At 35.6% G+C, this 25,009-nt stretch overlaps 1 long non-coding RNA gene across 2 annotated transcripts in view; it reads right to left on the reverse strand.

The window, feature by feature from the left end:
* Nucleotides 1-7,252: 7,252 nt before the first annotated feature.
* The window catches only part of LOC137477476 (uncharacterized), a 37,112-nt gene continuing 19,355 nt past the window's right edge, over nt 7,253-25,009 (reverse strand). For both annotated transcript variants that reach the window (XR_011001029.1, XR_011001035.1), the window contains exons 3-4: nt 22,453-22,518; nt 7,253-7,603 (exon numbers count right to left, since the gene is read on the reverse strand). This is a non-coding gene — a long non-coding RNA (uncharacterized lncRNA). The remainder of the gene's footprint in view (nt 7,604-22,452; nt 22,519-25,009) is intronic.

Raw genomic sequence — 25,009 nt, forward strand, 5'->3', positions numbered from 1 at the left:
TAAGGTTATGTTATGAACCCTGCTTTCTGACTGGTTAGTTTTGTGTTCTATATAAGGGATGATTTCTGTTTCTCTTTGTTCATTGGTTCCCTGCCCTCTATTTAAGTTTGTGCTTGCCTCATTTCATGGCCTTCTGGAGTAGCTCCCTACAGTGTGCAGCTTATGTTTTTCTTGCACATTTATTGTTAGCATGCCTTTTGTTTCCCTTTACTAATCTTTGATTTTCAAGCACTCCAGTCATACCCATCCTTATTTTATTTATTGCCACGCTCCCAGTTGACCTGGTCACACAACATTGAACTAAATGTGCAAGGCCTGAATTTAACTCTTATTTTACTGAACATGTTAAAAGAAGAGCAGCACTCATCATGCCATGAAGAAAGCAAAGGAAATAGACTGGGATAACTGGAAATATCCCTGTTACTTCAACTTTTCAGTTTCCAGAACATTTACACCAGCCAGTGGCCATCCACACAGGGTGCAAGAGGAAAGAAAAAACTCATTTTCCAGCTTCAAAATGACAGAATGTCAGGAATAAATCATATTCCCCTTTCTTAAAAAAAAAGGGAAAAAAAAGAAAAAACAAAAAAGATTTTACAGTGCATGTTGTGTATCATATTTTCTAGAAAGCTTTTGAAAATGTTTTATCGCATCAGTGTTAGCAGTTGAGTCTTTTTACATGAGAATGTAACAATGGCTGTTCTGGGTTAGATGAAGGGTTTATCTAACTCAGGTATCTTGTGTTTAACAGAGGCCAATAGCAAATGCCTAGGGAAGAATATAAGAGCAAAACACGCAGTGATGCTCCCTCGGTATGTGCTTTCAGCCACCAGAAATCCACAGCTTAGGGACATCCCAACCCAGAGGTGTTATCTCTATGTTTAGTAGCTTTTGATAGATTTTCTTCCATGAATTTGTCTAATGGCTTTCTGAACCCCTGTCAGCTTCTGGCATTTCAGTGCCAGCAAAGCAGTAAAGCAAAGGGGGAAACCAGATGTGGAAACCATTTTGATAAAAGGCTCTTTTTTATCAGAGAAAAGTACCTAGGGACTAACAGAGAGGCATCCTCATGCTCAAAATAAGAGTTTTGAACTTAATTGTTTGTGAGTTGCCCCAGAATCCTTTGTCACCGCATGGGATTCCTGGGAAATGAAGTCTTCAGGACTGAATCAACAGACAACATATAACCACTGTTATAACTGAGTCACAAGCTAGATTAACAGTGAAAAAAAAAACCAAAAACACAGGAGGCCAAACTGATTTATTTTGAAAGTGGAGGGATTTTTAAAGAAAAAACAGTTTTTCCTGAAATTTCAAAGGGAGCAGAGTGCATTTAAGGTAAATACATATTCATGTGGGCACCAAGTCCAAGCCTAAAGTTGTTATGTCTGAAAACTGAGAATCTGGGTTCTTAATATTCAGCAGCTGTATCACCAAAGATTTTCTCACATTCTGAAATGAATGTTTTTAAACAAAGTACTCATTAGGGCAAAACTTGTCTTCTACAAAGGAACTACATCAAGCCAAATTCATCCTTCAAGTAAAACTTGGGCCTTCAAAGAAAAGAATTAGGAAACATTTAAGTAGAGTTAAATGCTTCTGTAGTTTCTGTGGCCTACACAGGAATGCTCAGATGAGTCTCCTAACCCACAGGGCATGTTCTAACATGACCATCAATGCTCTATCTCAAATATACTGTACCTGTAGGTCTCTATAAATAGCTTTTACTTGGAGTGCGGGCATCTAAATATTTTTATAACCAATGCATGGCTACAAGCAGTTCTAAACGGCCCTGAAATGACTAACACAGAATTGTAATTCCCTTTTTACTCATAAATCAAATAACCAAAAAAAAAAAATCAACAGCATTCTATGGGAAGCTAAGAATACAGTTCTTGCAACGCTGAGCAGCTGTATATGAAGTCACTTGAAATTTTGTTTGCTTTGGAAGGATAGAGTTAGAATGATACCAAGTGCAACAACAAACATATTTCTAAAATGTGAGTCAAGCAAAGAAGGAAATAAGCCAGCAAGCCAAGGGGAGCACCGGAAACCCGAATACCCCCATATCATATCCAAAAAAAAAATAATTCAGTTGAGCCCCACCATGTCATTTTCTCAGTGGATTTAGTGATCTCCCATGCCATAACGTGCCACAGTCCATTTTGATCTGCATCAAAATTAACAGCCAGCCACTTTATGAAATATTATCTTTGTTAGCTTTACCACTAACAAAAATACACTTTCAATTCTTCACATCCACATAGCACATCTATTAAAGCAATCTGGGAAATTAGTTTGAGATAAACTGTACAGCAATTTTATTCATAGCCTCCCTGTATCTCACACTGTTAATCTGCATCACAGCTCACTAAATAGTGCCTAATGTTTATTGCATTTAACTGAATGTATACGATTCTGAGGGTACGCCAGGGACCGATTATCATAATTATACATGTTTCTATGGAAACCCACAAGTCTATCAGTTTTGATTCATTATATTGTTATACCTTCTAGCACTTTCTAATTATTAGGTGCCCATAAAAAAGTCTCAGTCTTGCTGTTACTATAGAAATGAGCTATAGACAGGACTCAATGGTTAACTCTTACAGGGCTGGAATGGAAAGAAGGAAGAAACAGAACACTGGATAAAGGGTAGATGCTTTAATAAGATAAAATATAAACTATTTTAATCTGAAGTCTTAACTTTTTTTAATGGCTTCACTGAACTTTCTCACTTGTTTGAAGAAAAAATCCAGCTAGGAAAACAGAGAAAACAACTTCGCTCTTTGCCATGCAGTCCTGGATATGGGATGTTGCAGTAGTGCAAATGTCCCTCAGTGAGAATATAAGATTCTCTTGAAAGACATAAGTGTCATTAACAGACTATGGGAAATAGTGTAATGTTTGGTCATTAAAAATCTATAAAAAGTCTGTTAAATTAAATGGGAATATTTGTACTCTTCTCACTGGCCTTCAGTCTAAAACTGGCCTAACGTGCCACTGGGTGATTGAATGGAGAGTTGGTTTCAATGCTGGAATTACAACTGTGTTCAGTGGGAAATCACAGGAAGCCAAGATTTCCTCAGGTGGCTTCCATAAAGGAAGAATAATCCTGGAGAAAATTAGTTATAATGAAAGTAATAAAAACACTCTATTTTGATATGGTTATTTTAGTCTAAGTTAATGCTATTGCTTGCTTTGGCATATAATATACCCATTTTCCTCCTCATCCTGTATCTTCTATCATAGCCCCATGAAACCTAAAAGGGACTGAGTGGTTTCACTGTTTCCTTAACCCTCCTTCTATCACAGTTTTCAATTAGAAGTGCCTTTTAGTTTAGATCAGCAAAGCTGTCCCAAAATGACAGCTCACCCTTCACACTGCATATCTATTTATTTTGGAAATCAACACACCATTCAATAACCTGAGAACAGGCCTGATTGCTATGCTAATAGTATTCAAAAATATGTCGATGCCAATTGAAACACGTAAACTAGGATTAATTCATAAAGACAGTAATAAAAGAGAAAGGGAAACATTCATACTTTTTCATCTTTAGCTGAAATTTTACATTGCAAGCTTCTGTCTTAGAGAAATGGCCACAACACAGTTCATATGAGATTTAATCTAATACTTCAATTTTCCTCTCTGGAGCTGACTTTTTGGCGTACAGTTAAAAAATAAAAACAACAAGACAAAAACAAAGAAAGCAGTGAAAAAATATCACTGCGTATTCATGTCATTGTGCAATGGTCATAGCATAGAACTTTTCAGCTCAAAGTTATGTACTTTTCATTCTGAGTTAGGGGAAAAAGCTGAGAATTTAAAATATATTCTAAAAGACTCACATTGTGTAATTAGCTGTAATCTACATATTCAGTTCTAAATCAGACTTCCACAACTTCCAGTCAATTTGAGCTAAATCACATTACATACAACAATGAATGAGATGTACATTTGCATTTATATGTAAGATCTAGCATAAAAGAAAGTGATCAGAGTGTCATTCTATATAAAGGTCTCAGATTTATACTATATTTTCAAGGACCCTTCTGTTCAACTCTTATTTTACTACTGCCATGGAGAAACCAGATTTCCTGCAAAACAAGCTAAGCAGCTAAAGAGAAAATTTAATCAGATAATTTAAAAAAATCCACAAATTGGTATATTAATACGTAATTTATAAGGTATAATATGTTTGGTTAGATTAAAATGAAAATCAGACATCAGAGAATATGAATATTTACGCAATTTAGCATTTCCAAATAATATGACAATGTACAGGGCCAGATCCTCAGCTAAGTTCAATGGAGCTTTGCCAATTTACACGAGACCTCGCATAATATCTACCTTTTCAACTCAGTTGCTCATGGCTATGCTGTATAATTGTCACACACTCCAGGTGACAGCAGCATGAGAGTGTGTCCAGCAGTGTCCAGCGGTGTGCTGATGTGGGCAGTGAGCATGGCTGACAGCTTGAGCCACTCACACCCCCCAGCAGTCCCATATTTGTTCACTGACTTGATCATTCCTTTCACATCTGCTTTAAGGTGAATATCAATCCTTCAAAGAAATATACAGAACTTAAAGATCACTTCCATCTTGCAGGTGAAATTGGACCTCCCATGGTGCTCTTAGTGACATTGCCTTTGTGACAATGGGGCACCACATTATTGCTCTGGACACACAGTCAAGTCCCACCAACCTTCACTTTCAGACATTTCGTGTACTGGAAATCAGTCCATTAAAATTAACTCAAATTAATTAACTAATCAATCAATTAATGGGTGAATTACCTAATTAATTATTAACTATTAGGTAATTCATTGCTCATAAAAATGTCATTCAGCATTTATCATACACACAGTCTAGTGCTACAGGATTATATTTGCTGATATATACCTTTTTAACATATCTCTAAATATGATTTCATAAGCCAGTGAAAAAAGCCTGTACCTAGCTATTTCTTTTCCATATAAATATCAGATTCTTCTAAGAAATATAAAAGCTGGTCTCACATTTACATAAATGAAGAATACCCAATAGCCAGTACATCTCTGGCACCAAAGGGACAATGCACGTCATTGCTGCTTTAAGCAGCATTTTTATGCCATCACAAATTAAAAGAAAATGTCTAGAATCTATGTAACAACTTCCTTTTCAGGAGACTTTCTAGAATTCAAAATATTTCCTACATAATTAAAGAGAAATGAGTGGGATTTTTAAACCCATGAACACTGAGATTTTCCTGAATATATTAATTATAAAATTATCAGTATTAATATAAGTTTATGTTAAGAATTTCATGGAAAGTACATTATTTTTTTACTTAGAATTGCCCAGTGCATTAGTTCTGGTGAAGTACAGCACTTGTACCGGCATCGGTGTCTGGATAGAAGTGTGAAAATCAATGAATTGCTGCAGTTTTATAATGAGACTTAAGGAAACGGGAACAAAATTAAATTCCAAGTTTTCACTCTTATTATGGTAACTAAATAAAGACAGGAGATTTACCCATGAGTCTTGCATCTTGCTGTAATTGGCAATTGACTCAAGTTGCAGTGGCAAAGGCTGTAGTTCATTTTGTGCCAGATTTGTTTGTGTATGTACAGACCTCTGTGTGGGGTGATGTTTGCATGAGGCTAAAATCATCCTTTTTTTTCTGTGCAGTACATTAAAACAAGACATGTACCTCTGAACAAATTCTCCTACTTCTGCTACAAGCAAGGAGCCACGGTCTGAGGACAGCCAAAGGGAAAGGAGGGTTCAGGATGCTCAAATGTCTCACCTGTCTATATGTGTGTAGGAGGGTGAGGCAGTCTGCTTAAGTGAGATTAAACTCATGTGATGAATGAAATTTTCAGTTTTAGAACTGTTGGATGTTATTGACCCATTGACAGTTGCCAGGCATAAAATGGGTCAGTCATATTTGTCATACAACCCTTGAACTTCAGATTGGATTTCACCTCTGAGCCTTTAAACCTAAAAACATACAGTGACTTGTATAGTTAGTAAGAATTATGATCATTCTCACACTAACTTCGTGTCAAATAATCAAATGAGATTCAAAACCCAGCCCTAAAGAAGAGAAAACTACTGTGAACCTAAGACTTAGGGACAGGCACTTGAGAGGAAGATGAATAGTGCTCAGCAAAAATCTTTTTGGTTCTTCTTTTAAGAGGAAGATAGAAATTGCACTATTTTGCAAGAAGACCAAAGATAGGAGCTGCATACGCCTAGCAGAAGCCTTTGGTAGCTCTAAACGGTGCTCTTAGATTCACGCTGCCTCTCCAATACACATTGCCCTCTTTTGCAGTGATCACCTGCAGCTGCCCAGCTGCCTCTCTTCTTGCTCCCCCAATGCCTTTACCACACGCACATTTCCTTGCTTAAATCTGTTTTTCCCTGGGCTCTTGGGACTCTTTGAGGGCCCAGGGCTAACTGCTCCTTTCTAAGCCCTCTATTGTCTGCCACATACCAAACTGCTTCTCCTGCAAGCCCTACAGATCTCTTTTGCCTTTGTCTCTAGCTCTAAGTCTACTTATTCTTCCAAGTGCCTCTCCCTCTCTCTCCCCCACATCTCTCCCTGTCCTTCTCTCTCTCTCATGGCTTTCTTTCAGGCTGTTCTTTGCTTTAGGCCTCATTCTTGCACAGTGTGGTCTCTCTGCCTAATCAGCCGTGCGGCTCATTACATTCAGGAGCCCTTTGCTATCTGTTTGGGTTTTTATAAAGTCCCCTGTCACCATGGTATCTTACTGTAGTCTCACAACTGTGTCCACTTGCTGGTTTTTGTATATTAACGCATACATGCGTATTATAATATTTGGTACAAACAAGCAAGAAGGTTTTGCTTGGGATGTTTGCTCTTCTAGACCCTGCTCAGTTTCTTGTGGTTGTACAGATAAAGCCCTGCCCTTCATGCATGCATTTTGAATCTTCATTAATGTCAGTTCTTCATTTCTAGTCTCCTTGTCATCAACATTCATCTGTCCTCAGCCAGGAGTTAAGAGAGCATTTTAGAATGAAGGAATTGTAAAACTATTATTATAGCAGCAGGCAGAATAGTAGCATAATTAATAAAGGTGCTCAAGCAAAATATTTAAAATAATTTTTGTTGGAAAATTCAGTCTTTGTTGTTTTGACAAAACACTCTACAGGAGTGCCACTTTACTTGGATTATTATTGCTTCTTACGTGGATTCATTTCTTCTGTACCCATCCCCTTGCCCTCCCCCATTTGATTCCTTCCTGTTTGCTCTGTAACCAAGGCAACTCTTTACCCCTACTGGAGGTTGGACATTTGACCAGTAGCATTAGGTCTGCTCCACTGAGTCAGCAGGTGAAGTCAGGGAAAGGGGGAAGCTCACATCTGGACAGACTTCCCTTCTGTGTGAATGTACATCTGCTTTCTCAAATTCTGTCGTTCCAGGAAGACCAAAAGGGAAAAGATCTTTCTCTCTTTTTTCCTTCCATTCCTTCTCTTACTCCCTCCCTAGGACCCAGAGAATCTGGCTTGTGAAAATTCTTAAGGCTGCTTCAAAATTTAGTTGTGTAGCAAGTGCCAGTCAAAAAAGAATTGCTTCTTTGGCTTGTGTGATTTCTGTGGGGAGAGAAAAGACAATCATTAGCTTAAAAAGGGTCATGTTTTTGAAATCATCGATACAACTTTTCACTAAAGGATCTTTAAATAATTTCTATGCAATTAACTAAGTCTCACAACACTGCCCCAGAACTGATGTTATTGTACAGATGGAGAAACTAAAGGAGATTAAGTGACTTATACATTGTTATGTAAATCTGTGACAGAGCCAGTCACAGAACCCAACAATTTTCTTTAAAGTCATGTGACATTGTGTTTACATTTGCAAATTTAGCATTCTTCTCCAGAAGCCCATTCATAAAGTTCAGTTTAAGATTTTACTGCTCTTCTCACAGTAATGATCTTCTTGTTCAGCATGGCACTTAAGCACATGTCTTCCAGCATGGAAATTGGTCTGCTTAAGGGACTTTTTGTTCTAATTATTCTACTAAAACTTTTGGTTTAATGAAAATTGTCTATCTTTAAAAAAAACCAAAACATTTTTTCAAAATTTTGCATGGAACACTGATTTTAGTAGATTTACATTCTCAAAGTAAAAAAGTAAATACATGTTTCAGAACTTAAAAACAGATATATTGAACTTTTTTCTCAGCATAGGATAGTCCATCTACTTGACTCTATTTTTCTTATTTTGGTCTTATGAACCAAAAAGAGCAATAATGAACAATAAAGAGCCCCATTTTGTGCTGGTAGCCAGAGGCCAAGAGACAGCATTGTACAGCCTTACTCTGTATGAAGTGAAAAAAAAAATCACTTTTAATATGCCAGATGCTAAGTCAGTAACAACTGAGGGGACTGAACATCTTTCAGGAAAATTGTTCAGCACCAAGCAGAATTAGAAATAAACCAGCATATGATACTGTGCTTATTTGACACATTGTAGTATTTGAAGTTTATTACCTAAGGTGCTTTGAATTTCATATTTAGCAAATTCTTGGATGTACAGTAATGCAGCATGATACTTCTATGCATCCTTCTAAATATTTATTAAAAACGAATACTCTTGTTCAGCTAATTAATTATTGACTATGTTTTCCACTTTACTCTCTTTATTTTGACACTATATACACTTGTACAGTATTTGCTTTTTTCACTGTATCATGACACTGGTGACTCATACTCAGTTTGTGACCTATTATGTCTCCCAGCTTTTTTCTACACATCTGAAACCTAGTCTATGGCTTCCTATTTCCTATTCAGTTCATCATGTCTAAAAGCAGATTTATGTATTCCTGCTTACGGAATTGTGTTCATTTTTTCCCAGCTGATTTTTTCAGATCAATTTAAGTTCTAATTCTATCTCTGGCATGCTTGCAGCCACTCCCACAGTAGTGTTCCCAGTAAATTTAATAAGCAAACTGTTATATTATGCAACTTCCAGATTAATAATGAAAATGTGGAGTATTACCAACCTGGTAAGTACTCAAAAAGATTTTTTTATCAGTTTTGCACATATCTGTAGTCAAAGAGTTTCATCTAGCTTCCTTATGAGATGCCTGAGACAGCGTTTATTTAAGTCAAGAACAGTGATGTCTACTGTTTCTCTTATATCCAATACACTGCCCAGGACTGTATCACAGCTGAACGGGTGTGACATGGTTTGTCTTTGAACCATGCTGACTGCACACCTTTTTATATAACTTTGAGGTGGCCATAAATATTTTTTTCGTTATCTGAGACCATCTCTCACAGAGAGGTGAAGCCAGCTATTGTAAAATTTCCTGAGTCTCTTTTTACCTTGTTATCATAGTCTTTACATAGGGCCTTCTTAATTCTTCTGAAATACCACCTCTGAAAACACTTCAGTGTTGCTTTAGCTACATGTATACTAGGAATTTCATTACACTCAGGCATTTGAAAATGTCTGTGTTATCTTTGTACTTTTCTAAATGGCTGTCTTAACCTGAGATTTCACAACTTTCCTTGGTGTTAGTAGTACTAACTTCCTGTCTGCTCACAGAATTTATAATGTAGACATAAGCAGAAATTAACTATGTAAACTAGTTTCAGTTTTCAACCTCTGTGAAGTAATGGTCTTAATTTCCTTTGTCTTGCTCCTACTAAAACTGCTTTCCTTTCACTTTCATGTATCTTGTAGAAAGTTTCTTGGTTTGTCCCTTGGCACTTCTGAATTTGTCTCAATACCTTCTGCTATTTTTTCATATTTATCTGCAATCGTTTTAACTACTTCATACTTTCTGATTTCTTTATTTTAGAGTTTTACTAAAGAGCTGATGATTTTACAAGATTGGTCTCTTAGTGTAGTTCGCACTCTTCCCCTGTACTGGAGTAATTAATACTAATTTTTTACAGGAATTTATTTCCTTACAGAATTTATTTTCTTTGTTTATCTGTACGCCTCATATTTCTCTGCAACTATTAAGGGTTCCCTGTTTGAAATGCACTACTTTTATATTAGAGGATCACATGTCTCCTTTCCTTAAAGATCTTGAACTTCTTCATTGCCTTGCCAGTGCCACTTTGCCATCAGTCTCCACATTTGCAGCTAGTCCTCTTTGAATGATCAGAACCAAATCTAGAGCAACCAATCCTCCAGGTGCCTTTTTTCCCCCATAACTTGCATAGAAAAAGATATGTAAAAGACACTGAGGAAGTTCTGAACCACCAGAAGGACTGCTTGTCTTTTTAAGAATGGTTATACATCTGAAGGCCACAAATTAACTCTGTCAGCTTCTCCTAAGGAAAGTCAAACAGTCAGCTGCTACCATGGCACTGGTCCCTCAAGAATCTTGCCACAACCTGGATTGTTGAGCTAATGATTTTTTAAGCATCTGCACTTGATGATGCAGACCATAATGAAGATGAAATCAATACTAGCATGTCCATGTTGTATCACAGCTCCATGAAATTTGCAAGAAATGAAGATTGCATGAGGTTAGATATAAATTAATGGGGTTTGTGCTGATGACATAGTAAATACGATACAGATTTTTGTACACTATTCAAGTAAAACAAAACAACCCATCTGCACTCCAGAGGCTAGCTGTAGTTTTGCTATGCCTGGCATTCACTTTTACTTAGTGGCTAACATTTCTGTGTGTAAAGGCAGTAAAATCAGGCCTGGATAGCTAAAAAATAAACACCAGCACGCTAATAAGGATCTGTGCCCTAGCCTTCAGTTTATTACAGTTTGATAGCAGGTCAGATACCCTCAAAGTCATCTTATTTGGGGCATTAAGTACAGTTGATAATTTCATGGTTTCACATGTCTCCATATTTACCTCAGTTTTTAAGTACTTGAGGTACTTTTCTTAAGGACTTTGCATAACAACTTCATTTTTTATGAATAATTACATCTGCACAGTCCCATTTTCATTACTTTTTCTTTCAACATTAGGGACCCAAAGTACCACTTACTGAATGAAGCACCATTTTTCTGTTTTCTGTGACACACTGAATATAGAAAATTTTATTTGTATCTGCTCTTCTAGAAGACAAAATAGCTGAACACTGCAGTCATTCTCAAACTTTTTGTCCTAGTAGTGTAGACTTTTGGGATTGTTATAGGCTCAAGTGAAGACTGGTACGTTATTAGATTTACTTTTTAGAATTGAAGAAACTATTAAAATACTATGGTTCTGTAAGCCACTCTTTTATTCTTCCCAGCCTCACCAATAGCCCATTAGGACCTCAGTTTGGGAACCACATCTTAAATGGAAAGGGAAGTTTTTCAAGGTAAGAGAAACTGAGCTACAGGTATCATGAAAAATCTCTTCTTAAACTAGCTAATTCTATGGCTGTCTTTCAATAGTGGGGAGGATTAACCCTGGGAAGATCTTGCTGATGCCACAATGAATAGTGGTAGTACAGAATGGGATGTCAGTGCAGGAAAATTAAAGATTCTGGGTTGCATGAAAATGCAGGGTACTATTCCAAGTGAAACTATAATTTATATTCCTCTCCAGAATGCTTAGCTCTTTTCCAGGGTCTGATTTCAGCTGTCTGTTAATTATTGATAATTTTTTACCTCCTTGACAAGAAGTAGAATAGATATCAAACTCCTATGTATTATGCATCTCAGCATTTTTAAATTCAAATCCAGATACTATGTTCTGATTTTCCACTTTTGCTGTATAATTGGGTCATCAGTTTTTCCATTAAAATGCTTAACAGAACATTACAATTAAACTCCAAATCTATTACCTTTTGCCTGAGCATGTTTATAATGTTCTACTTTAGTATCTTGGATGAAAACATTTCTTTAAATAAAAAATTAATTAGAAGGATAAGATACAGTTTCTATAGTAATTCACTAAAATAATTTTTAAAAGCCATGAACACCATAAAATGAATTAAATTTATCCTGCTACATTTTGTGAAACATATATTAATCCAAAATGGCTATATTTGTACCATACTTTTAAATTGGTACCCATATATTATTCTCAGAGTATTCAAGTTTCTTGATCTAGTTTGGAGTTGACTGATCATTACGATTAATCAGTGGTTTGCTAATTTAAATTTAAAAACTGGTTAGAATGCCATTGCAGGATTTACATTATGACTAGTAGATATTTTTGTTACCTTACAGAGTTAATATGTTAGCTGCTTTTGGAAATGTAGGCTATTATTCTTAGAAAGGATGAATGCTTAATTAAACAGCTTTGAAATTCATGGACAAAGTCTGTCCTTTCCCACATTCCTTTAAAAGGAATGTGTGGACACCTCGGTAGGATTCTGCTCCAGCCCCCACTGAGTACCCTGGAGATGTCCTCGGAAAGGTGCTGGAAAAGGCAGAAGCAGATGGCCAGGTACACAATCATTTCAGCCTGGAATATAGCATAATAATCAGCCCTCGTAAGTTCATTGTTAAAATGAATTGATTTGGAGACTGTGAAACAACTTGTGGAAAACCAAATTTCCATCAGTGTTGATTCCCATCTAAAAAAACAGAGGGTTTACCAGGTGGCAACTTTAAACAACAAATAATAGTAGATTACACACACCACTCAACAAACTTCGAGATAGTGAAAAACCATCCAGGTCAGAAAAGGCAGGTAACCATTCTATGAGTTTCTGATGACTTTAGAAAAGTGTGCATGGCACATAATCATTTCAATGAGTTTCAGCTGCTGTATTCTTGCCTACATAAATATTGCATAAGTAGAGATGTATGTACATGCAACATGTATATACATATATATGTATGCTGTATGCATCTGTGTCCAGGCACATGTGCACAAGTAGGTGGGAGAGAGAGGAGAGTTGTAACAGAAAAACACAGAAAGGCTCTTCACTTTGAGGTGTTTGTTCTTGGTATAACAACCATAGAAATAAATGAGAGGTCCGTAGTTTTAGTAAGATATAAAAATTGATTTTCAAATTTGTGGTAAAGAGCTGGGCCAATATTTTACAATCAGATTAAAAGAAGACACTTCATAGGCCCCAGAAGATTCCAAGGGAAGATGGACATTCATAGGCATTGCCTTAAAATGTGGATATAGGAACCCGCTAGAAAAAGCTAGAAGCACCAAGCAGGACCCTTTTTGCCTGTAGGTTTTTCACATTAGGTATGCAGTTATTGTTTTGTGTTATATGCTATCTGGAATTCTACAAAAACCTTTTGCTGAAAAACAAACCATTTTTTTTAAGCTTAAAACTAGAATTACAAAATGCGATGTAATTTATTATACATTTTATTTGACTTAAAGTAATCATTTTCCTCCCTATGTTAAGCCCCTGGGAAGTGTCCTATACAGCTACAGGTTTGAAGAATTTCATAATGGGGGGAAAAACACCTGGCATTAACTGACAGTGAATTAAGCTCATTGTCACTGAGAAAAAAAATACTTTGGAAATTTAATCCCTGATGTTCTTGGTATCCCAGTTTCAAAGAGTATCTATGAAGTACACAAAATGTATTGACCTTGAAAACAGGAAATAAAGATGGGTGAATTTTAGGCAGTGGCATTGAATCCCTCTTGCTGTTGCAAGCCCAGCAGTAATTGGAAGGCAGTTCTGGCTCTTATAAACATTCAGTCAGAGAATTCTGATAAGCTTTCTTAATTTACTCAGATCAAACCTTTTTAAAAAACTGCAAACCTCAGGACAATTGTCTTGTGAAAATGCATGTTGTTCAGTGCAGCGTTCTTGCCAACTTACATGCTAATTTACTTTTTCATTAACATGTGAACGAAGAAGATAAAATAAAAAAGATTTGTCAAACCAGAGAGTCTGTTGAAGGAGACTGACTTTAATCCCTCAAATTTATCAGAACCAATGTCAGAACTATGGAGAGCAGTTTTAGTCAGAATCAGAGCCATAGTCATCAAAAGACATTTTCTGGACCTCAGAAACGGAAGCTATGCAGCAAAAATAGAGCTCGTCACACTTAAAATGTAACCCTTTTACAATATCTCCTACCTGATGCCAAATCAAAATATAGGCTTAATTTATCTTGTTAATGGATAACTCCATTTTACAGCAGCATAATGCCATCACATAGACAAATTAACTACATTTTTAAAAATACAGTTGAAGAGGTTGTAGTATATATCAATGACAATAGAACCCTGAGTCTTCTCAAAGCCTAGTTGCTCTTAAAGGATGACATGCACAACCATCAAAATAGCAGCAATAGAAAATAGAGGTGTGACAGCAAAGAGTGCTTCCATGAAATTCCTATGTTATTTGTGACAAAACCATATCTTAACTTTCTCTTACTCCCCTTCACAATTTGTTACTTTACTGTGACACTCATGAGGAAAAGGTTGACAATTCATTCCTGAATTCAGTGTCTGCAACTGTGCACTGCAGTGTCTACTCCACAAAACTGCAATAGCATTTTCAAATCAAACTCTCCTTAGGCAGTAGCATCAACTACATATTTTGTTTGCTGCCTTTTATCTTAGATTCCCATTCTTTTATGCTCTGCAGCAGTCAGGGGAAGTACCGGTTCAGTCATCATCATTATTATGTACTTTTATTTATTAATCACATTCATGATGTGTTTGAGCTATATTCCAATCAAAATTGTGAACTTGTCCAGAAGATGCAGCAGTCATGTCATTTTGTATCAGCAGCTTCTCTTTTATTCCAGTACCTCTCTGACCTTCAGCAATAGTGTCATGTGCTTCTATAATGGTTCTCATTGCCTCCTTTCTCAAGCACCACAGCTCTCTAGAGACTATCTGCATAGAAAGATAACTTTAGGAGCCTCAAGGGGTCTGCTTTCTGTTTGCTCCCATACTGGCTGAAAACCAGTAAAAATCCCATTTGTTCAAATCCATATTTTTTCTCTTTCTTTTATTTTTATTTTTTTAATTTAAGAGCACAGAGCAACACAGCCTCTGCTTTAAGTTTCTCAGCAAAGCTACTGCCTAATTACTGCCTGCTGAGTAGCACAGTTAAACACAATCAGTCAGAAAGCCTTAAAGATACAATATCCTTTTTCATGAACTGTCTGCTTGTCAATTTGAAGTCGCCCTCCTGCTTTAAATCAACCAACCACAGAGCTGTTGTGAACAGCAACTGATTTTCCATGCAGTGCTGCAAAACAAAATCACACCGTATCCTATTTTAATGGCCACAGTTTTTCAACCGCATAACAAGAGGTAGCTGGCACTGCTGAGCTGAACCATATCAAAAATGGGTTCAAGTAGAAATAGCACAGAATCCTTGAAGAATACAAGTACAGACCCAATTACACATGCATTGTGATGCTCAAAGCCAATTACAGGCAAATAACAGTCAAGCATTGATTCCACCTTCATAGCTGCATTGTAGACATTGGGGTTGTTTTTATCTTTTTTATCTACAGGACACAAAGAAATTATTTTTAAGGCTTAAATTCTAAACATTATTTCATTAATCCACTGTATATTTATGTACATAGGCTTTTAAAAACACCAGCCTTTATCAGATTCACATCAGTGTGGGCAAAGTGCTATAACGTTTTATTTCTGTAGGTATTTTTCTATTTGAACTTCAGACATAGAGGTATTAGGAACACATGCATGGACACAGCACATAAGCTTTTAAAGACTTGGCAGAATGGGCATTTTCTAACATGCTTGGGACATCGGATAGTTACCCATGCTTGCCAGTCTGACCTGTTGTCATCCATGCAGTTAAGCTATAAACCTCTTGGTAAATGGAAATTAATGTTATTAACTTGGTAGCAATTTAAAATACAGTCAGTGAAGAAAGTACCAAGTGTACCTAGATTGACAAACAACATGCAAAATCACATTACCACTATAATTTCCATGCTTAAGTCAATACCCTCAGTATTGCTATTATTTTCAGGTATGCTCTTGGTTTTTACTCCGTTTTAGTGATATTATGTCCCAATAAAATGTCACAAGCATAAAAACATTTTTACACCTTTTGGTATCGGTCATTGTGATTTAAATGATCTGACTTACAAACATTTTGTCTTTGTGAAATATATTTCTGTAACCATTTAGTCTCACAACCCTGCCACAAGGCAGAGTAGAGAGATTGCCCCATATAATGGCAACATTTAGAACATTATCTCCACATCTGTAGTAGTGAGTGTGCAGAGATAGAAGGAAATGGAAAGGGGAAATGTGGAACAGACATTCCACCATCAGACTGGATGGAATAAAATCTGTACCAGTGGTTCCAGCAGGAGCTACTGGAAGTCCTCTCTAGTATTTTACATTATTTGTTCCTATCATCACAAAATCTGATTTTCTTCTAAGAAGAAGCATGTCATTCAATTTATTAAATGTAGAATGCCAGATTTAAAGATAATAAGTATTTTTCTCTTTAAAATACTGGGGTTTTTATTCTTATATACTGCAATCTCAATTGATTTTTTTTTCTCAGTTTCAATCAATCTCAAAAAAATTCTCAAAATACTCAGCCTTGCTTACATATTAATATAATATTTTTTGGATACTCCATTTGTTCAAAACTTTTTACATATTTAATATAACAACAAAGACTCACATGAAAATGCAACCCCCCTATATTTCCAATAATCTGCACTAGCAATAATGCATTAATTACAGATTACAGTTAAACTAGCATTAACAGAAGATCCACTGATAGGAGATACAAAATCCTGTGAAATTAGGAGGAAGGGTTTCACAAAAAAGCACACAATTTTGGTGTACATTAAAATATGTACATTAATTAATTATCAAAACTAAACTTTAGAAAGACAAATATATAATTAATCATTTAGCTTCCACAGAAGATCTTCACTGAAATGTTTCTGATCTATCACTCAATCTGGCTAAAAAGTAAGAACTATGGATATTATTGCCGTATAGTCAATTGGAAAAATTAATACCAGTGTGCAAGCATGGAACTAATATTAAAATGTAGATACAGAAAACTACTCTTTTAGAGGAAAATCTAGGAAAGCCAATGGGATTCCTTACACACTCACAGAAACACGCTTTTAACAGCACTCTAATAAAGAGCAGCAGTAAAGAGATTTGTATAAAGGACTCATGATTTTATGGTTCTTAAATAAAATATCTTTGATAGAAATATCTATTACTTTTAGAAAACATTTCAAAGGACTGAAGGTAATGTTAATATTTCACATCCTTCCAAGCAAGAATATGTTCCATATTTGTTTAAATTTTCCTCCCCATAATTTCCATCTTTGCAGAAGCTATAAAGGATGAAAGGGAAAAACAAGTAACCATCATGTATAAGTTTCCTAAAATTTTCCTAGGGTGATTTTGGACATTCACAGGCCTACAATAAAGAAATGCAGCACAGCCAGAAGGCACTTGCTACCACACTGAGACAACAAAAGCATCAGGCAGAATAAAGGGATAAAATGCATTGTCCAATCTGTCTCTCACTATGTAATTAGTCTATATCACAGATTCATAGACTGGTTTGGTTCAGAAGGAATCTTTAAAAACCATTCAGGCCAACCCCCACACAATGAGCAGCGACATTTTTAATTAAATTAGGTTGCTCAGAAACCCATCCAACCTGAGCTTGAATGTTTCCAGGGATAGGGCAATATGATTTCAGCTGGTGTATTTCAGAGACAATTCTGGGAGAACAGAATAGTTCAATAATTTGGACCATCTGTTATTTTCTCCGTACAATACCACTTTGGAGATCCTCTACTTTTTTGGATACTTTGGATAATCCTGGGGTTCACACTAAAAGTTGAGAACAGTTCTCTAATCATAAGTCTAAACGGCCAATTTAACTACCAGGAAGAACTCTAGAGATGTTTTTTCAGATTTCTTCAAACCACAGTGGTGGCAACTAATAAAGTCGCTGTACTCCAATTCTGTAGAAAAACTGTCCTGAATTATCCACTTAGAAGTTACCTAAGGATGCCAGTAGCCTACATGAGCGTGATAGCTTGATAGAACAATCATTCATTCTCTTAATTCCAAACTGTGTTCCTAAAACAAAGCAATGGAAATATAGTCATTTCAATTTATATGAAAACTCAAGATTTTGCATTATTTTACTGTCACTTAGGAAAAAAAGGAAAGGCTGGCACAAATGTAAAAACTTGCAAAATATGATTTTACACGGTAAAATAATTATCAGGTTTACTTTTGAAGTCACACTATACTCTTTATTAAGGATGAGGGATGAAATTCAGCGCAATGAAACTCTCTTACATTTCTTGAATTCTAGCTGAAAGCAAAAACTGAAAGTGTCTTTTTATACTATAAGGCTATGCAGAGGAACCACATGATAGAAACATTTCAGCAACACACAAAGTAATTTCTAATAAAATATTAGTGAAAGAATATGATAAAAGAAATAGAAACCAGAGTGGCTCCCTAAAAACATATTTTAAAGTTTAGAGAGAAAAGAAGATTACCATGCTCTTTCCTTGCCAAAAATTTGCTCTTCAGTCATGCAAGACACTGAGCAATTTTTTTCTTATCTGTAAAAGCACTTAAGCTGGAGCTTAAACTGAAGCTTGTGAGAAGTACTACAGAAATCAATAAGAAATAACTATTTAAGTGCTTGAAGGTAAGCAACTATTAATGTGAATTGCTAAATAAAGCATGGTTCTGAAAAAGTCTTTCTAAAGCACTGTCTTGAAGTTATAAAAATAATGACTACAGATCAAAATAAATGGATACTTGTCTCTTGGTTGTCAGAGGGCTCTGCTCTCCTTTGGAAGTGCTGTCTGGTGGGCCTATGGACAGAGATCCTGAATTCTGTCATTAGGAAGGCCTTGTATGAGTCTTGAGACCCTGAAATATGCCTGTGAAATCATTAACCTTCAATCATGTAATGATACATCTGTAATAGGAACGATGAGTCAGGTTTACTTTTGAAATTAGTAAAGGCAATAAAAGTCTAATAACTGAGTTCAAAGATTCAGAAGCATTATTTCTCCTGATCTTAATTTACAGCATCTTCTGGAAGCGAGATTTGAAAGGTAGCTGCTCATTTCCTCACTCATGCTATGAGCATCCTGGAGCTTGATGGTTGTTTACAATGCATTTAGTCATCTACATACCATGTAGGAAAAATTATGTAATATGGTGGTAATAATTAACTTTGACTGCAGGCAAACTCCTAAATAAAAGGCTGTATTCATGGTATTAAATAAATGAGGGGAGCTGTGACCTTTTTATAACTTACTGGGGAAATTTTAGCCTTCACAAACAGTTACAGCTATTAAGGAAATAATTCTCATACAATCACATTTTTCTTCTTATTGTGGGTATCAGTGCTACTATTTAATTTCATGCAGAACAGCATATTGCTAAGCACATCAAAGAGGACAACACATATTCAGATGAGTATGATTAGTGCCATTATCTTAACGACTTGCTTACAAGATTCATAGGGTTGAAATCAAAGGAATAATAAAAAAGTCAGCAATTGTGTGTTTGGGGTTGGTTTCATTTTTTTCATTAATAAATTGGATTTTTGCTTGAAAACATTGAGAAACTAATGAATTTATTTGCAGATAAATATTTACTTTACTTTCAAATTATAAAATTGGAACTTCCTAAAAATCAGATGATTCTATTTTCTGCAGCTGGCCATTCTTACTAGAAATTACTTCATTTCATTTAAACTTAAAGGCCAAATATGGTAATATCATGGGCTTCTTTTTTTGAACAGTTTACTTATGTAGGTAAAAAACAAGTGACATGTCATCCTGGGTCAGAATAAGTTCCACCTGTTGTTGTATATAATTTGGAAATACTTAGTACTCCAGAGGGAGTTTTAAAAATCCTGCAGCAGGCTCATAAAAGTTATCTGCCTCATACCCTGTCTCTTCCTAATTAATAACAGAACCAAGACTGCTTTTATCTCAAAGTGTAAAGTTTAACACTCATTATATCACATGCCTATAGCTAATTAGGCTGACACCAGACTGGACTGCTCTACTTACAAAGTTTGATTCCTTTCTTAATTTTGGTGAATTCTTGATCTTTGTAACATCTAGTGGCAATGGGTTTCACAGTGTTCATATGGTGAAAAAATATCATAACTTTAATTTTAACCTTATTGGATGTTCTCTTGTGTATTAGAATAGAGGCAATGAATTCACATTGTACCTCCTTTATGTTTGATATTTTATTCACTGCTTTCATGTGTTGCGGGCTTACAAATCCATCTGTCAACATCTTTACTACATCAAAGCCACAGGAAATTCTAGGTCTGAAACTGCAACATCGTTTTCTGTGGCATTAGTTGTTATGAATGGGTATGAGATCTTGAATATTTACAAGTATACTCCTCGTACATATTTCCCTTCATTCTGTTTTTATAATTTTAAGAACCCTTTGTAATTAATTTCCACAGATAGAGTCAAGAGTTTCTTATGCAAGGCAACTTCCCATTGGTGTTGCTTTCAGTCCAAGAAATAAGAATACAGAAAAGCTATATAACAGAAGCAGAAAGAAAAATAAAGCTACCAGAGCATTAAACTGTGGACTGCATTTATGCAGATAATCAAAACTGATATGGAAGTTCCAAGGCTGAAGATAACTCATACCCTGTTTCATGCACTACTTAGTGGCTCATATAAACAGGCCTCTTCAACTGCAATAATGTTGTCAGTTCAGAAACAATTAATAATATTGGCATCCTTTTTCTTGGTCGCAACCTGACAGATTAAGGTGGATATAAACCAGAAATGTTCACACGGTGGCTAAAGGATGTTCACAGCTGTGGTGAATCCTTAGTCTGCTATTACTGACTCAAAGGCTGCTTTCTTTCTAGAGAATATCAGTTCCAGGGCAATAAACCCAGGCTTTCATTAGTTCAATATTTTTAAATGATTTTTTAAAATAATGATTTGAAATTGAAAATAAAAATGGATTGTATTGAATTAATACCGTAGCTACAATAGGCTACTTTCTGTGGGCAGGAGTATTAGGAAAAAAAATGAAATCTGAGCACTTTGGATCACTTCAGATGAGAATATATATAGGTGAATAAATGCATTACTATACATGTGATTTCATACAAAAGGAATATAAAAAATTCCACTGTAGAAAAATATGATATTTTCTCTAAACATTTCAGCTCAAAGAATGTTTTACAGGTTTTGCATATGAACCAAAACTGGAAAGCTTTTGCCAAAAGCTTTCTGGTCTTTTTACTGGCTCTGTGATTGCAGTTCCAAACCCAGAATTCAGAGTGGTTACATGTCAGTGAATTTTTGATGTGCTGATTTCAGACTGGCCCTATTTTGAGAAGGATGTCTTTTGTGCAACTTTTGAGATAAAACGTATGCAGATAAGCCCTTTTGGGAGATGTATGCAGTGATGGAGTGATCAGTCAACATTCATTTTGTGGCTTGTTACGGTACTAATTTCTGCATTAAGACCAAATTCTTGTTTAAATTCAGTGTTTCAGGCAGCATTCATACACTGACTCACTGAATGTTAAATGAAAGGCTAATTTGAAAGCAAATGATAAATCTTCATAAATTCACTCTCATTCTGCATTCTCATCCTACATTTCCTACCAAATCCTTCCTGGGGTTTTATAGCTTTCTGTTTGTTTAAAAACATTTCTATACAGATTGTTGCAATTTTCTGTTGAATGGAGAAGTTCTTTAGGTCTTCATTCTTTATGATAGTGGTAGCCATCCCCTCCATGTATCACTAAGTGAGAATACGACTTTGGATTGAGAATGTCAGGGAAAACTAAAATAATTAACTTTCAGTTTAAATCCTAACATACATTACCAGTTTTAATTCCAGCTATTTTCTTTTACTTCCTGAGGCTGAATATCCCCAAAACAACTGCTTAAACCTGTCTGAAGGATGATGTGCACAGCTCCATTTATGAATCATCTTTATTATCTCAGCTTAATGGGTTTGAGGGTGCCTTGGATTCTCTTATATTGCTTTAAATCCCCTCCATTCTCTTTTTAGACTCAGCAGTGATAAACAGCTAGAGGCAATAATTGGATATTCAGTCCTTTCATACACCCTTCCTAACCTTCACATTCCATGGACAGTCTGCATGCACTGCAAATTGCAGCCAAGTGGATGCAGTCAAACCAACAGGCAGGAGACATGTAACTTCCCCAGCACCACTCTGACAAACAAGGGCTGTTCCTTCTCTCAGCAGAGAGAAGTCTCATGCAGTCTCTTTTATTTACTATTCTTTGTTCCGTTAAAGGTCATTTCTTTTTACACATGATTTGTTATTCCTGTCTGCATCGAGTGTGTTTCCTTTGGAAATGACCTATTTATAATCATAATAATGCATTCCACTTACATATTATTGTCCAGTAACGGGATGCTTTGGGCTTTAACAGCACTGCTTCTTTCACTTCCCGACCAACAGCTATTGAGGCGTGCCATTATATTAAACTATAACATATATTCCTCTTTAATACCCTGTTGTTTGACCAGCTTTAGATCAACTGCATGCATTACCTGATTGCTTATATGTTCAAGGATAATCTCATGAAGTCTATGCTGTCTCAGAGAGGAGTGCAGTATCTGCCAGGAAATATAAACCATGGAAATTATTGACTTGATAACATCCTGATTCCCAGATGCTGTGATTTTAAATATTTAGATTTTCTTCTAAACAGCAACAATGTGATTTGAAAAGAATCCTGGGAATTTCAGCATCTGAAAAGGTGTCAGGGAAATTTGTCTTCAAAATTTTTACTGAAGAGGTGGGAAGGTGTTATGGATCCAAAAAATCTCTCTAGTGAGAGAAAATGCTAGTCTGGTTTGTAAAATACTGACTGTTATAGGAGGTGTTTGGGTAAGATAGAATATTGTAGTAGTTTCATTTTCTTTTTCTTTCCTAAACCATTTTTTTTATTTTAATATTTTCAAACAGGGATAGAAATGAAGCCATTGCTCTTGACAGAGAAAGGAGGAAAACAGAAGTTATTTACAGGACTCTGAAGTGGTACTGAGAGATACTAAAGCTTCTCGGATGTATTTTCAGAACACAAGATTTAAACACAAGAGAGTACCAATATCGGTCACTTGGAATGAGCTGTCATTCTGTTTGTACCATCAGTTCAGAACAAACATGTAAAAAACGCCACAGGTAACTATTTCCCCCTTTTCATCTATTTTTGAAGAAAAGTCAACACATTATACAATATTTTTATTTGTGTCTTATTGAGCTAACTGTGTTATAAATTTCCAAAAGAAACAGTATTCAAATTACAAAGAAATTTCTTTGTTCATCGTGTTATTGGCATATTTCTCACTAGATTTATTGCTATCATTATTGAAATGCTTTTACATACTGCAGACTCTTTTTATGTCTAGTTGTTTATGTACAAGCAGCTAAAAAAACCCAAACAAACAAGCAAAAAAAAAAAAAAAAGAAAATAAAAGGGCTTTTGAGATGGAAAGATTTTATGAAGAACCCACAGGAAGAAAAGAACCATTTATATATATTTTTCAAAAGTATCATTTGGAATCTAACAAGGATACTTGAGCAAAAATAAATAGATGCAAAATGTTTTTAAACAGTGAAGAACCTGGACTCTTCAAACTCATTTTAAGTGTTCTCTGTCTGTTGTTCCCGTAATATAACAAGCAGATTGTGTACTACTAATTTCAGATTACTCCATTATTCTGCCCCTTAAGGGTGAATTGGCTACTAAAGCAGAAAGGACTTTAGTTTATAAAGTGTCAAGTATTTCCCTCTCCTTGAACGTAAAATCCTCAAACAAGGACTTTGAAGGCAAGCATAAAGCTCTCTATTTATGCATCTTGCACAGATTGTTGGCTCATGATAAAATATTTTCTGAAAAATTTCCCCAGTTTTAAATGTTCCTATAAACACTTTTAAGTTATGATGGCTTTCTTTAGAGTTGGGATATCCTCTGCATTACTAAATATATAGTTATGAGTGTTGGGCTTTCTATCTTCTCAATTCCCAACATCTAAAACCTTCACAGTCTCAACTATTACTTGTTTTTCATTAAAAAATATAATCTACTCTATTCTCAGTTTTTGTGCGTGTTCTCTTGTAGATATTTCAAAGGCTAGTCTCTTTTGGTAAGATATAGAACCTCTGTTTTGCAAATTCTGCTTCCAATTTTTATTTCCGTTACATATTTGGATGAAGAGGACCATGTGGCCTTATACTTCTGTTGTACAGCCCAGAAGAATGAGAATTGTTTATATTCTTGCGTCTTGATCTCCCCAGAGTGAGGCTGTAGAAAGACCTGAACCTAGAACCACACTCCTTTTCTACAGCCTAGAAGTTTTCACAAATGAAGAATGAGAACAGATTTGCAATTTTTATATTGAGCCTATTTTCCTCTTCCTGGAGTATGAAGCAAAATAATTTGCTTCCATTTTAGGACCTGGAAAAAGACTTTCCTAGTTCGAGCTGCAGTCAAAACCTACGTCTTTCTGAATTTCTGAGGAACACATTACCTTAACACATGCCTTTCTCCAAGCTGTCTCCTGGTTCTTGGACTATTCAGCATCCTTCTCTCCATTAAATTCATCTGCTTGTGAGGTGCAAAATCTGTAGTCCGAAGTCCCCACTTTCAATCTCTTTGTGTTCCTCTCTCAACTATTATGCACCCTATTTAGAGAAAGCAAACTTTTTAGAATTTGAAAATCTATGACTGAGGCCTGTTTTGAAAATAAAAGTAAAGTAAAAAAATATATTAAAAATATACTTATATTTCTCCAGAAAGAGCTAACAAAATATTAATACAAAACCAGCAGTGGAACACCTGATGCTTTTCAGAGGGTATTTATCACATCACCAAAAGAAGAAGAAGGAAAGAAGTTCATTCCCAAAGGAAATTGATGCTTAGTGGTGTTGGGGAGAAAAGAAACTATTAAAAAACATTAATGGCATTATTATTTTAATTTTTTTTTGAATTGAGGTTTCTGAACACTAATGACTTATGAATCTGGCTATGTCCCTTACAATGAGTTAAAAGTAAACCTCTAGAAGTTTCACACCAGAAGTTAGAAGTCTCCAAGTGCATGTTTC

The sequence above is a fragment of the Anomalospiza imberbis genome, chromosome 1 (genome assembly GCF_031753505.1).
Source record: "Anomalospiza imberbis isolate Cuckoo-Finch-1a 21T00152 chromosome 1, ASM3175350v1, whole genome shotgun sequence".
Classification (NCBI taxonomy): domain Eukaryota; kingdom Metazoa; phylum Chordata; class Aves; order Passeriformes; family Viduidae; genus Anomalospiza; species Anomalospiza imberbis.